This window comes from Ambystoma mexicanum, chromosome 9 (assembly GCF_040938575.1).
Source record: "Ambystoma mexicanum isolate Mex_15411 chromosome 9, UKY_AmexF1_1, whole genome shotgun sequence".
In the NCBI taxonomy this organism is placed as follows: domain Eukaryota; kingdom Metazoa; phylum Chordata; class Amphibia; order Caudata; family Ambystomatidae; genus Ambystoma; species Ambystoma mexicanum.
The window spans coordinates 357432204-357446567 of record NC_090931.1 but is presented as its reverse complement, the minus strand read 5'-3'; positions in this window follow the sequence as shown (position 1 = coordinate 357446567).

Sequence of the window (14364 nt, the reverse complement as noted above, 5' to 3'; positions counted from 1 at the left end):
TTCACCATCTCCTGCACGTAAGCCTTCAGAAGTGTCTCTGGGCCATCCAGTGGACTGACCAGCCTACCCAGGAGTCTTGCTCTGTAACCGCCGTCAGGTTGTGTTGTATTACGAGTCCTTGCCACTCTCACACGATTCGTACACTTGGCATTCCCAGGTCTGAAGTGAGCAGTGTACATTGGGCTGAAATACACACGGCCGCTCCGTTGCCCTGCTGTGGTAACAAACTGTGTGGGTTCACTGCCTTTGGGACATCCTCAACTCTAACTTCTGCTGCTGCCGAATCTACACGATGCCGAGACGTCCCCTGCTCGTATCTGAACCTGCCAGCACTGAAACTCATGCGGAGAAGCCTGGGTCTGCCTGCATCCGGGACCGGTGAGTAGCATGGCTAGGAACTGGTCGCCCTCCTGGTGTAGCCCATAGCTTTTCCCCGCTGTGTCAAACAGCACGCCTTTCCGTACTCGCACTCTGCTTCTGCCCACAGTGGAGGCTGCGCTAAAGTCGCGGAGCTCTGTTCATCTTCATTTGATCACCGAACTGAACTGCCTGATTCCCTCGAGGAGACCCCCCTTTGCCCGTTGGCACCCGCGTGTGCAGGTACTTTTGAGCACAAGGCTCCACTCTTCGTAGGGCTCGGACTTCCTTCTAGTTAGGTGCCTCTGAAGGCGGACTGGGTCTAACTATTATTCGCACTGCCTGTTTTCCTCCCCATCTAGGTGGTCTGCACATTTCGTGCGTCTAACTCGTTAGACTCGTTGGTAATTGTATATATATTGTATTTGATTGTGATGTGTTGGTTTACTTGAGTTTTATTGTGATTCCTCGCTACGGTCAATGTTACAAAGGCCTTGTAATAAATGTTTCTATATTTTTAATCTAACACCTGCTTGGAGTAATTTGTAAGTGTCCTTGCTTTGTGTGCTCATTGCGGGCTTTCAGTCACCCTCACCCCTCTTGAGACCTAGTCTTGATCGCCGCGATCGCTACCTTGATTGGTCTGGCTTATCCAGAAGTTACCCTGTTCCAAGAAACTAGGCCGCCTTCTGAACCTCTGCCCCTCCAGGACAGTGTTCAGAAATCCATTTTAACAGTGATGCCTTTGTGATAGATCTGCACAAGTATGCCCAGGAAAGACACTTTCATGGCAATTTCGGTTTGGAAGCAGTGGACACATTGTGGTGCGCTGTCCATGACCTCAGTTTAGCCGATATGCATGCACTTTGCAGAGACCAGGCCAGTTCTGCTACTGTGCATGCTGTCGTCATGCATTATGGCGGCTTGCTTTTGGGTTACGTGTCTTGTTTGCGTTTGCTCCGTCGACTCAAGAGGCTGATGAATGCATTGAAGAGGCTCTTTCCCAAATCCAGGTGTTTTTCTCTGCCATACCACCAAGAAGAGTATGGACCACTTAAATTGTCTGTTCTACCCAGCCAGAGGCTGGAAGGTGTCTGAGTAACAGCAGCATGTCTGAATTTCTGTGCGCTCGTGGCATGTTTTTCTGTAACAATGACAGCATTCGTTCTGCAAATGCAGAGGTCTTGCTATCAAATGGCATTTCTTTGTCGTCCATTTGTCATGGTGTTTTGTTTGCTCATCTCCAAGATGCATTCAAATGGTTCTTGTAAGAATCTGAGGACGAACAGAAAACACACTAGTCTATGAAACCGAAAACAACCTCTTCGTGTGGAAGCAGATAATAAAAAATAAAAAAATAAACTCACAAAGGCTCTTTTCAGAGCCACCCCTACAGCCGAAAGCCTTTTCCCTGGTTGACATTTTTTCCCCCATGCACGCATGCAGCATGAAAGCCGCATCCGGGGATTTTCAGAACGGTGGCCATGGAAATGGGATTGTGGACGCTGAGGGATTGTGCAACAACATTTCTGGGTGTGGTATGTACACAGGGGACTGTTGTACAGAACTGCTAGCGTTACATGGCGAGTGCACGTGCCACAATCTGTGCTTCTCACTATGTTGGCCAATGGAAATGCGACTGTGGAAATTGTCCAATCAGGTGGTCAGGGTGTGCGTCACAGGAAAGGATAACCATGTTTTGTTTCATTAATCTGTGTAGTGAGGCTGGCAGAGATGGCGAGACACACAGTTTTTATAGTGAGTGATCGCTTTGTGCTAGATCTGCTCCAGTATGACATGGAAAGAGGCTTTATTGGCAATTTGAATTTGGAGGAAATGGAGGCATTGTGGTGCAGTTTCGATGTGCGTAGTTTCGGACACTTGCTTGCAGAATGTCGACTAGTGGCCACTTGCGCAACTGTACACGTTGTGGTCTTGCACTTTGGAGGCTTGCTTTTGGGTTCCGTGGCTTGTTCACGTGTGTACCGTCAACACAAAAAGAAGATGAAAGCAGTGAAGTGCATTTTTCCCGCTGCTAAGGTGCTTTTCTCATGTATACCACCAAGTCCAGTATATAACTATTACAATTAATGTTGTCATCATCCAAAGGTCGGAAGGCGTCTTATCAACAGAAGCATGTGTATCTTCTTGCGTGCTGCTGGGATGTACTCCTGTGAGAATGACAACATTGGTTATCAATATGTGCACCTTCTCAATGGAAATGGCATTTCTTTGTCGCCCAGTGGCAATGACATTTTGTTTTCCAATCTAGAGGCTGCAATGAAGATGCTATTTTAAGAATGTGAGGTGAAGTACAACAAATAAAAACCGGAAAAAAAATGGTTTCTGTGGAAGCAGCTTTAAAAAAGAAATACAAAATGGCACTTTTGAGAGTCCCACTCCCGCGTTACAGCACGATAGGTTCACGGACATTGCGATAGATACAAGGTTGCACGTGCCACATCGGGCCCTTTTGCAGATGGCAGCCATAGCAATGGCACTGTGCAGGCTACCGCATTGCTGAATAAGGTTTCTGGGTGTGGTTTTTACGCACAAACTGTGATACACAGTGTATTTGTCGATGCAAATGCAGACATTGCCATTATGGCTGTGTGCTTCACGCGCCACAGTGGATGGCTTTTGGGGAGTTCGGAATACATTGATTGAAAATGAATGGAACACGCTGTGCATTGGTTGCCCATTTTGGATTCTACTATGTGGATTTGAACTGGTATGGAGTACCTGCAATGCAGTATCTGCTTTTGGTTTGTGTTTGTGAGATTTTGGTGGTGCGCGATCATGCCGCCATTATTGTTCTTCATTGTGCGTATGTTTCTGATCTAATGCATACATTTTTATCGCATTACACAGACGGGGATGTGGCTGCGTTACTTTTGATTTCGTCCGGGAATGGAGAAAGCATGGTACATTGTTAAGACCTCTATTTGTGCCTTTCCAACTCTGAAAGCAGCTTTTTTCATTTACCTTTTTTCCTCTTCCAGTTGCTTTCCATGTATCCATTTATTTTGATCTTGTAACACACCACACAGAAGGAAAGGAAGGTAAGGCCGGTAAGGAAGGGGCAACACCTGCAGGTATAACATAGGGGAAGTGCGCAAAGAGAGGGAAATGTTGGGCCATCACTTAAATAGCCGTCAGTCATTGTCATGCTCCTGGACCGACCCTTCCCAAGCACTTCCAAGTACTTTCCCTTTGTAGAGTCACGTGTCGCAGTACATACACAATAAAATGCCCTTTGCCAGGTAAGGGTCTGCAGCGCAGCCTATGGTGTGCTGTTGGAAGGATCCGCTGCCATAGACAACTGTTCCTGTTGGTGGCCAGAGCAGCTGTGCAGAATGCTGCATATGAAATTGTCCTTGTGCACTGTTGGAAGGGCAGCACCCTGCGCACTGGTGCCTTGTGCTTCGATTTCGTTCTCATCACATGCAGTACAGACACTTCATGGTACGCCATTAGCCGTAGGATTAGTGTTCACGGAAAGGAATCGATTCTGAAATAAAGAATGCTTACAACAAGGTGAAACGCAGCTTCATTACGTGGAGCAGGAAGAGAGGTATTCAGCGAGACCCATGCGGCTACACTACTTTTCTAACCACCACAGATATTCTTTGCGCTCTGAAGAATCTGCTGTATGTTTACTTTTCTTTACATGCACTTGTATGTGAGTGACCAAAGCTAACCAGCTTTGCTATTTTGCAGACTCACTGCAGACTGTTAGACATGCAATTAACAGGGTAATTCATAGAATTTCGCACAAAAGTGACGCACGCGGCTGGCGCACACTGTGCGCATGTGAATGTCTGCGCCAGCCGCGTGCACTAAAATTGATTTCCGCGCACAGCGTATTCATGGATTTTAGCCTCCAAAACCATCCGTACGCCCCCAAGAATGCCCCTAGCGCAAGGAAAAGCCATCAAAATCCCCAATCCAGCGCAAAGGGCTGCGCTAACCCTGGACCAGTTTACAGGGCTGCCAAACAGCAAACGTCAAGCGGGGAACGTGTATAACTGGGGTTCGTGTGAAGTTTCACACGCGAAAGGGCCTGTGCGAGTGGGGTACATGTATAACTGGGGTTCGCGAGAAGTCTCACACGCGATTACAGCAGGGTACGTGTATTACGGGGTTCAAGGGAAGTTTCACACGCGAAAGAGCCCTGTGCGAGCGGGTTACGTGTATAACTGGGGTTCGCGGGAACTCTCACACGCGATTACAGCACGGTACGTGTATTACGGGGTTCAAGGGAAGTTTCACACGCGAAAGGGCCCTGTGCGAGCAGGGTATGTGTATAACTGGGGTCGCGTGAAGTTTCACACGCGAAAGGGCCTGTGCGAGTGGGGTACGTGTATAACTGGGGTTCGCGTGAAGTTTCACATGTGAAAGGGCCTTTTTGAGTGGGGTACGTATATTACTGGGGTGCGCGGGACGTTTCACACGCGAAAGGGCCTGTGCGAGTGTGGTACGTGTATTACTGGGGTTCGTGTAAAGTTTTACACGCGAAAGGGCCCTGTGCGAGTGGGGTACGTGTATTCCTGGGGTTTGCGTGAAGTTTGACACGCGAAAGGGCAACACCCATGCGCGATACGTCACAGATGCGCTTAGGCGCTAAGGGCCTTTGGTCCAATGAAATTGCGTACGTGTGCTGACCCACTTACGCGCTAAGGGCCTTTCCTCGAATTACACACTGACGTGCAATTTTTTCACATGCCAAATCACTCCGTATCAAGCTGGCCATGCATACACACACCGACGACCACGCTCCTGCCCTGAAGGCCATTTTCCTGCCCCCCAGAGCCCCGAGCACGCTCCCACCTGCCATCTGCTGCTGCCTAACTGTCTGCTGCCCACGTGCCCTGCTATTTGGTGCCTGCACATCAGCCATCTGCAGGGGTCCAGTTGCTGGGCCCACCCCTGCTGGAACAGGAGACTCCCGACTGAGATACCATCGCTCCACAGCCCAGCCCCAGGACCCAGTTGCCCACCCACTCCTGCCTCTGGGGTTTCCATGTCGGGCACATCTCCATCTGGCACCACTGGCAACCCCCAGCCAGAGAGGCAGAGGGACACCAACTTCACTACAACCGAAGTTGGTGTCCTGGTGGAGCATGTCCTGGCGCTTTATGATGCCTTCTTCGGAACATCACGCGCCAACAAGGAAGGACGGGAGAGAATCTGGGATCGACGTAGTGGTTGCCATCAACGCGGAGGGGGTGGCAACCCGCAACATCAAGCACGTCAATAAGCGCTGGGAGGACTTCAGGTCCAGGACCCTCCACAAGGCCCGGCGCCTCATGGAGGGGGGCCGGGCACGCATGAGTAACATCCAGATGAGGGTCCTGGAACGCGTAGGCCCAGCGCTCCACGCCCAGATCCTTCAGAGGCAGACCCGTCCGGAGTTGAGCGGTAAGTGGCCTAGCATTGCTGTGTGAGACAGGGCATGTTGCAGTGTGCTGGTAGTCTGATGCTTGCCTGTATGTGTGACATAGGCCATGTATGGATGTGTGTGTGCAGGGACATCATGGTCATGCATGTGAGACCAGTTATGTGTGAACCACATGGTTGGTGCATGTGTTTTAATGCAACATAAGGAGCTCTATGCAGGATGCACAAATGAAAGCATGGCTGTCTCTGTTCCTGGACATGAAGGGGGGTGAGGAATGGGTGCTGATGTCATGTACATGTATGGTGCACATGTGTGTGTGTGTGCCTGAGAAGTGTGTGTGTGACTTTGAAACGCTATGGCTGCATGTGACTTTGAAGGCAACATCTTGGTTTACAGGGGCCCTTCTACATGGATGTTGATGTTGATTGCAGGCGCCAGGACTGTTTCTGCATGTGTGTTGTGTGCATTCATCCATGTGTTGTGGAATGACAGGATGGAAGTGGCATTTGACAGAGCCACTCATGTGTTTTTGCTTCCTGTCTAGGGTATTTTGTACTGTACCCTGATGCTTGTGTTTTATGTCTCCCTCTACGCAGCGTCAAGTGAAGAAGAGAGCGGAGACAGCGCTGTGGAGGCAAGCGGTGGGGATGCCTCCACTGGGCGGCGACGCAAAGCCCAGCCACCTTCCCAGGAATTACCATCATCCGGGACCGAGGGGGCTGGTGGTGCGTCTGCCACAACGGCTGTGGCGGATGGGCCGGGTGAGCCCCCACAGGGGCTTCCAATGGCGGAAGACGGTGTGGAGACATCCAGGTTGGTGGTCTCCACAGAGGAGGAGGAGCCCGCTACTGAGCCGCACATGGGGCCTGGTGGGGGTAGTACCACTGGTGCAAGTGGTGCAGTCCAGGGCCAGGGTCAGGGGGCAGCACAGGTCACCGCGGAGGGGCCTGTACATGTCGCTGTCCCTGACCCTGTGACTGCACCACCATGCACCAGCAGGGAGGCCCCATCCCAGGCCCGTCCGCAGGTAGGGGAGAGTGCCATGTCATCTGCCTCTCCACTACCTGCGGACGAGGGTTCCCACGAACTTATGGGCTCCGTCCTGGTTGGTGGGTCCCTACATGTGTCGCACACTCTGTCGGACCTCTCCTCCTCTTTGGAGACTATGCACCAGTCGTTCTCCACACCGTCTTCCGGCCCAGATTCCACCATGGCCCCCTGTGGACCTGGCCCGACCAACACAGCCAGTTTAGTGGAGCTCACATCCCTGCCACAGTCGGGAGTCGAAGGCCCAGCAGGGGTGGACACCACAACTGGAGACCAGCTGATGGAGGATGTGCAGGCACCATCAGACACGGCACATGGACAGCAGCAGCAGGCTCTAGGTGGGAGCCATCATGGCTCGGGGCCTTTGACATCGGAGGGGCAGGCATCGGCCAGAGGGCAGGAGGACCCAGGACTGGAAGTGTCTTCCATGTGGCAGCGGTTAGGCCATGCCATAGATGCAGAGCGTCAGCGGGCAGAAGAGGCACGGCTCACGATGGTCAGGGCGGAGAACTCCATGCGGAGGGCCCTGAGGCAGCCGAGTGCCTCGAGGCAGTTCGCAGGGAGTTGGAGGAGAACATGTCGTCGCCCCTACGAACCCTCGGGGCCATGGAAGAGGACCGCCTCCAGGACATTGAGCAGGAGTTTGATGATGCCCTGGCCCGGGACATCCAAAAGTGAGCCGTCGGACTAGCCCGCTGCCCTTGTAAATAGTTTTTAGAGTTAGGTTTACTTTCGTTTTCCTTTTATTTGTGGTCAATGGACAATGCCACACAAATTTGTATATAGTTATATTTTTAGGTAGGTAGGTTTCAATTTTTTTGGTTGGGATCATGGACCCTTTACATCCTTGGACAATGGATTGCATATAGTTGGACTATGGATTGATTTCTCTTATTTTCTGTATCATGAACATGAAGCAATGGAGATTTTTTTTTACATTTCCTTTGGATTTGCGTTGTTGGAGGGTGACTTTGGACTGTTTTTCTTTCAATTTTTTTTGGATTGTTTATCATTTTCAGTCAATCATCTTTTTCACATGCTTTTCATTTCATGTTTCATATTTTGGTATGCTTTCATTTCATTTTTGATTCCATGTACATAATACATTTTCATTTTTTAGTTCCATGTGTGGGATTCGCTCATTGGGTTGATGCATGTGAAATGTGGGTTTACACGAGCAATGCCAACCAGTGTATGTGTGTGACGGACAAGTGTTGATGTACATAGTTGAATTTTGGTTTGTGTCATGAGATCAGCATTTCACTGCTGGGGGGTGGTGGTGCTGGGGGACATGAGTGGGACATGAGTGGGGGCCTGCTGGCAGGTGCCCTGCACTGCTGGGGGGTGGGGGTGCTGGGGGACATGAGTGGGACATGGGTGGGGGCCTGCTGGCAGGTGCCCTGCATGCTGGGGGGTGGGGGTGCTGGGGGACATGAGTGGGACATGAGTGGGGGCCTGCTGGCAGCTGCCCTGCACTGCCGGGGGGTGGGGGTGCTGGGGGACATGAGTGAGGGCCTGCTGGCAGGTGCCCTGCACTGCCGGGAAGTGGGGGTGCTGGGGGACATGAGTGGGACATGAGTGGGGGCCTGCTGGCAGGTGCCCTGCACTGCTGGGGGGTGGGGGTGCTGCTGGGGGACATGAGTGGGGGCCTGCTGGCAGGTGCCCTGCACTGCTGGGGGGTGGTGGTGCTGGGGGACATGAGTGGGACATGAGTGGGGGCCTGCTGTCAGGTGCCCTGCACTGCTGGGGGGTGGGGGTGCTGGGGGACATGAGTGGGACATGGGTGGGGGCCTGCTGGCAGGTGCCCTGCATGCTGGGGGGTGGGGGTGCTGGGGGACATGAGTGGGACATGGGTGGGGGCCTGCTGGCAGGTGCCCTGCATGCTGGGGGGTGGGGGTGCTGGGGGACATGAGTGGGACATGAGTGGGGGCCTGCTGGCAGCTGCCCTGCACTGCCGGGGGGTGGGGGTGCTGGGGGACATGAGTGAGGGCCTGCTGGCAGGTGCCCTGCATGCTGGGGGGTGGGGGTGCTGGGGGACATGAGTGGGACATGAGTGGGGGCCTGCTGGCAGGTGCCCTGCACTGCTGGGGGGTGGGGGTGCTGCTGGGGGACATGAGTGGGACATGAGTGGGGGCCTGCTGGCAGGTGCCCTGCACTGCTGGGGGGTGGGAGTGCTGGGGGACATGAGTGGGACATGAGTGGGGGCCTACTGTCAGGTGCCCTGCACTGCTGGGGGGTGGGGTTGCAGGGGGTCATGCGTTGTTGATCAGTAGTGCAAGGTGACATGTGGCTTGGCTGGGGGGCATGCCCATGGTGGATGGGTTGCCTGCGGGACATGACCAGGGGTGCAGGGTAGTCCCCTGTGGTGTGGGCTGCCTGCAGGGTCCGTGGAGGGTGTAGAGGGAACACCTGGGAGGACCCACACTGCCAAATCACGTGTAGGACTCCCCTGCACCCCCGAAATACACGTGAAAAGATGATTGACTGAAAATGATAACCAATCCAAAATAATTTGAAAGAAAAACAGTCCAAAGTCACCCTCCAACAACACAAATCCAAAGGAAATGTCAAAAAAAATCTCCATTGCTTCATGTTCATAATACAGAAAATAAGAGAAATCAATCCATAGTCCAACTATATACAATCCATTGTCCAAGGATGTAAAGGGTCCATGATCCCAACCAAAATAATTGAAACCTACCTACCTAAAAATATAACTATATACAAATTTGTGTGGCATTGTCCATTGACCACAAATAAAAGGAAAACGAAAGGAAACCTAACTCTAAAAACTATTTACAAGGGCGACGGCTCACTTTTGGATGACCCGGGCCAGGGCATCATCGAACTCCTGCTCAATGTCCTGGAGGCGGTCCTCTTCCATGGCCCCGAGGGTTCGCAGGGACGACGGCATGTTCTCCTCCAACTCCCTGCGAATTGCCTCGAGGCACTCGGCCCGCCTCAGGGCCCTCCGCATGGAGTTCTCTGCCCTGATCATTGTGAGCCGTGCCTCTTCTGCCCGCTGCCGCTCCGCATCTATGGCATGGCCTAACCGCTGCCACACGGAAGACACTTCCAGTCCTGGGTCCTCCTGCCCTCTGGCCAATGCCTGCCCCTCCGATGTCGAAGGCCCCGAGCCATGATGGCTCCCACCTTGTTGCTGCTGCTGCTGTGCCTCTGCCTGTGCCCTGGCTCTTGCTGCCTGCACATCCTCCTCCGGCTGGGGTGCAGTTGTTGAGGTGGCCACCGCTGCGGGACGTCCGACTCCTGACTGTGGCAGGGATGTGTCCTCCACCAGCCTGGCCGCATGGTCAGAGGCAGCTCCACAGGGTACCCAGGTGATACATGGGTGGGAAGATGGCATGGAGGACTACTGGGGCATAGGGGGTTCAGTTGAGGGGGGGTCGGAACAAGGTCCAGAAAACGGAGGAATCCGGCCCTGGTGAGCTGTCCCAGTAGGTCTATGCGGTCAACGAGCCATCCGAGAAGACGGGCAGTCTCCTCATGGAAAGACTGCAGGTCAGCTCGCATGGCCCATTGACGCAACGCCACCCCACCCAGAACAGGCTCTACCCGGTCCCGGATAGCCACGTCCGCAGGGAGAAGAAGGCCAGTTGTTGTAAGCGGATCCCCTCCCTGAAAACGGGTCTGGACGTAGGCATCCCTGCTGGTGCGGGATGATGCAGTCACAGGATCGGGAACAGGATTACACACAGGCACCTCTGCGGTGGCCTGTGCTGCCTCCTGTCCCTGCCCCTGCACTGCACCACTGGCACCAGTGGAATCCCCACCTCCAGACCCCGTCTCTGTCCCTTGCACGGCCTCCTCCTTCACCAAACCCCCCACCAACCTGGATGACTCCGTGCCATCTTCCTCCGTCGGACCCTGTGGGGTCTCAGCTGCCCCTTCTGCTGCCGAGGAGTCCAACTCCGACTTCCGCCTCTTGGACCTTCCCTCGGCAGCTGCGGCCTGGGACGCGGCACCGGACTCCTCACTCCCCGACAAGATGACAACCTGGGAGGGGAGCCGGGCCTTGCGTTTCCGGCTGGCGGGATGATCCCTGCCGCTGTGCTCCACAGCACCCTCTCCGCCCTCTTCTTCAGTTGACGCTGCAGACAGGGAGAGATAAAACACAGGCATCAGGGCACTGTACAATGGACTGATACACATATGACAGTTGCACATGACTGGCATTGTTTAACTACAGACACGGCATCACACTCCACGACACACATGTCATTTTAACTCACACACATGAACATTTCAACAGCAACATTGCACCAGGCAGCAACATCCATACACATACTACAGCATGAACAGGCAAAGGTGAGCCTAACATCACATGAAACACAAGGAGTGCCCTAGACATGCACACACGCCACCACACTTACATGCATGTCCACATCTCCTCCAACTGTTGCAGTGATGAGATCGCCATACATGTCACATCTGCCATTCATCCTTCTACATATCAGTGTCACGTGCATCCTTGCTGCATCACCTTTGCACACTTGTCAGATACACATACATGCACATGTACACAGTGCAGATACATGCATTATGAACCACCATCCATGCCACAACCATGCCAATGTACATACACAGAAATTCAAACATGTGTGCTCCCACACATGCATTTGCCCAGCATGCTTACCAACACATACACCATCAATGTGTCTCACAACTGAGAGGACTCACATGTGGCTGCCTCACACCCATGTTCCTACACATCCCTACATGCCCCTACATAAACACATGTGCAACCGGCACACTACTGGCACACCACGACACGCACAGCGTACTATCACCCTGCATGTACACTTACCGCTCGACTCCAGACAGGTCTGTCTCTCAAGGATCTGGACGTAGAGCACTGGGCATATGCGTTCCAGGACCCTCATTTGATGGTTCGACAACTGGCCCCGGTGCCCATTGGCATCCGCTGCCTTAGCGAGGCGCAGGGCCTTGTTGAGGGTCCTGGACCTGAAGTCCTCCCAGCGCTTCTTGACATGATGTAAGTCGCGGACTGCCACCCCCTCCGCGTTGATGGCAGTCACAATGTCCATCCAGATCCTGGTCCATCCTTCATTGTTGGCACGCAAACTTCCAAAGAGAGCATCATACTGCCCCAGGACTTGCTCCACCAGGACACCAACTTCAGTGGCAGTGAAGCTGGTGGCCCTCTGCCTCTCTGGCTGGGGGCTGCCAGTGCTTCCAGATGGTGTTGTGCCTGACATGGCAACCCCAGAGGCAGGAGTGGGTAGGCCACTGGGTCCTGGGGCTGGGCTGTGGAGCGATGGAATCCCAGTCGGGAGTGTTTGGTTCCAGCAGGGGTGGTCACAGCAACTACACCCCTGGCGGACGTGCAGGCAGCAAATGGCAGGGCACGTGGCCAGCAGGCAGTCAGGCAGCAGCAGGTGGCAGGTGGGAGCGTGCTTGGGGCTCCGGGGGGCAGTAATTTGGCCTTCTGGGCAGGAGCGTGGTCTGCCGTGTGTTTTCACGTGGCCAGCTTGATACAGAGTGATTTGCACGTGAAAAAATTGCACGTCAGCGTGTAATTCGAGGAAAGGGCATTAGCGCGTAAGTGCGTCAGCACACGCACGCGATTCCATTGGACCAAAGGCCCTTAGCGCGTAAGCGCGTAAGTTACATTATGCATGTGGGCGTTTCCCTCATAGCACGTGATGACAGAGCACACGTGGAAAAACTGCATGTCCGAGTGTCATTGCGTGTAATTGGAGGAAAGCGCCCACGTACACGTGTATCTGACGTGTATGTGTGGGCCAGTTTAAAAGCTACATGTAGTACGCCATTTCCTTGTATGTGCTTTTCGTGGAGAGCAAGTGGGTGAAATCTGTACTTCTTGTCGGTTCACAAGCGATTACTTCACAGCGTTTCTAGTTCGTACTCCCTGTTACCTCTGACAGCTCTTTTCTGAATTTTTGTTGGGCATGTTTCCTCTAACAGAGTTCAGTTCTCCTTTTGTCCTGTCTCCTCAGACAGCATACAATTCTTCTTTTGGCGGGGGTGTTGCCAACGCACACACGCGCGTATTTTTCACGTTCTTTTTCCAGGCAGACGGTGAGTTCCGCACGTACTTAGCAACTGTGCTTGCCTTGTGTGTCGCGTTCCCCTTCAGAGGTCATTGTAGGCAGCATGTATTATGTGTACGCTTATTTTTGTGTTTCTGGGTGCCACAGCGTAGTGCGGGTTCATTTTTTCACGCACGTGGTCTACGAGGGGTTGCATGCACGTTAATTTTTGGTTTTGGGCTGCCTGTGCATTGCGTGACCCGTCATCTTCCCCCAGGGATAACAGACAGCCTTGTTAGAGCACTAGGGTACGAATTCCATCTAGTATCCTACCCCTTTGAGCCCCAATTGCCCAGGACAATAGTTTACTGCAACTCCCATACGCACAACAACATCAGTGCCATGGCTGGGAGGCGACCAAGCGGTAAGGGAGGCAAAGGTGGCCGACCCTCAAAAGGTGAGCGTGGTGGGCACGGTAGGGGAAGTGACCGGGATTTGGAGGGTGCCCCTATATCCCCATGTGTGGAAGACAAATCAGGGACACCCATGCCCCCCCCCATGGTTGAGGGAAACATGGCTGACACCATCCAAGCTCAGCCCCTGTTGGACCAGCCCATTGTGGCACCTGACTTGGCACAGGATGACCCCCTGGCTGACTTTCAGGTCAGCAAGTCTAGGCCACGTGTGGCGGTGCAAGTTGTTGTCACCAATCAACGTGGATCTGGGGCAGCTATGTCATCTGCTGCCCCAAGTATGCAGGGTGGGGAGGCTGCAGGGGCAGCTGCAGCTCCATCCGCCCCAGCTCTGACTCTCCGAGCCAGGACAGTGTCAGTCCCGGTCCATCAAACTGACGTTCCCCCTGCCAACATTACCCTGCAACCAATGCCTGCATCAAGACCTATGGTCATTGTGCATTCCCACACTCCTACTACACAGTCCACCGGTGATTCTGCCCCTACTGACCAGAGCGGCGTAAGCCACTCTGGCTCTGCTCCACCTTTAAAGAAGAGGAAGAAGGGTGCTCTGGCACGACAGGCTGAGACCCCAGACACGGTTACACACTCCGGTACCTCAATGAAGCCTTGCTTTAATGATCCGGAACTTGATGCACTTGTGGGCTATGTGTCGGCACATAGCCATGAAATGCTGGTGACTGCAGGGTGCAAGACCACACCTGGTCAACGTAAGGCACACTCGCAGACCATCGCCGACCGCATAAGTGCCCTTGGATTTGTGAGGCGCACAGCTGATGATTGCTACAAGCTGTGGAATGACCTGAAACGCAGAGCAAAGAACAAGCTGGCCTCAAATCATGCCGCTACTCTGGTGACTGGCGGTGGGTCTCCACAAGAGGACAAGGAACTCACTGAACATGAGTCTGTTGCTGGGGCCTTCATCACAGAGGAACAGATCCAAGGTGTGGGAGGACTACCTGATTATGATGCATTGTCCGGTGAGTGCCCATGCATGTGTGTGTAATGCATGTGTATGTTGTTTGGGTGACGGGTTCTGATTGAGTGCCAGGTG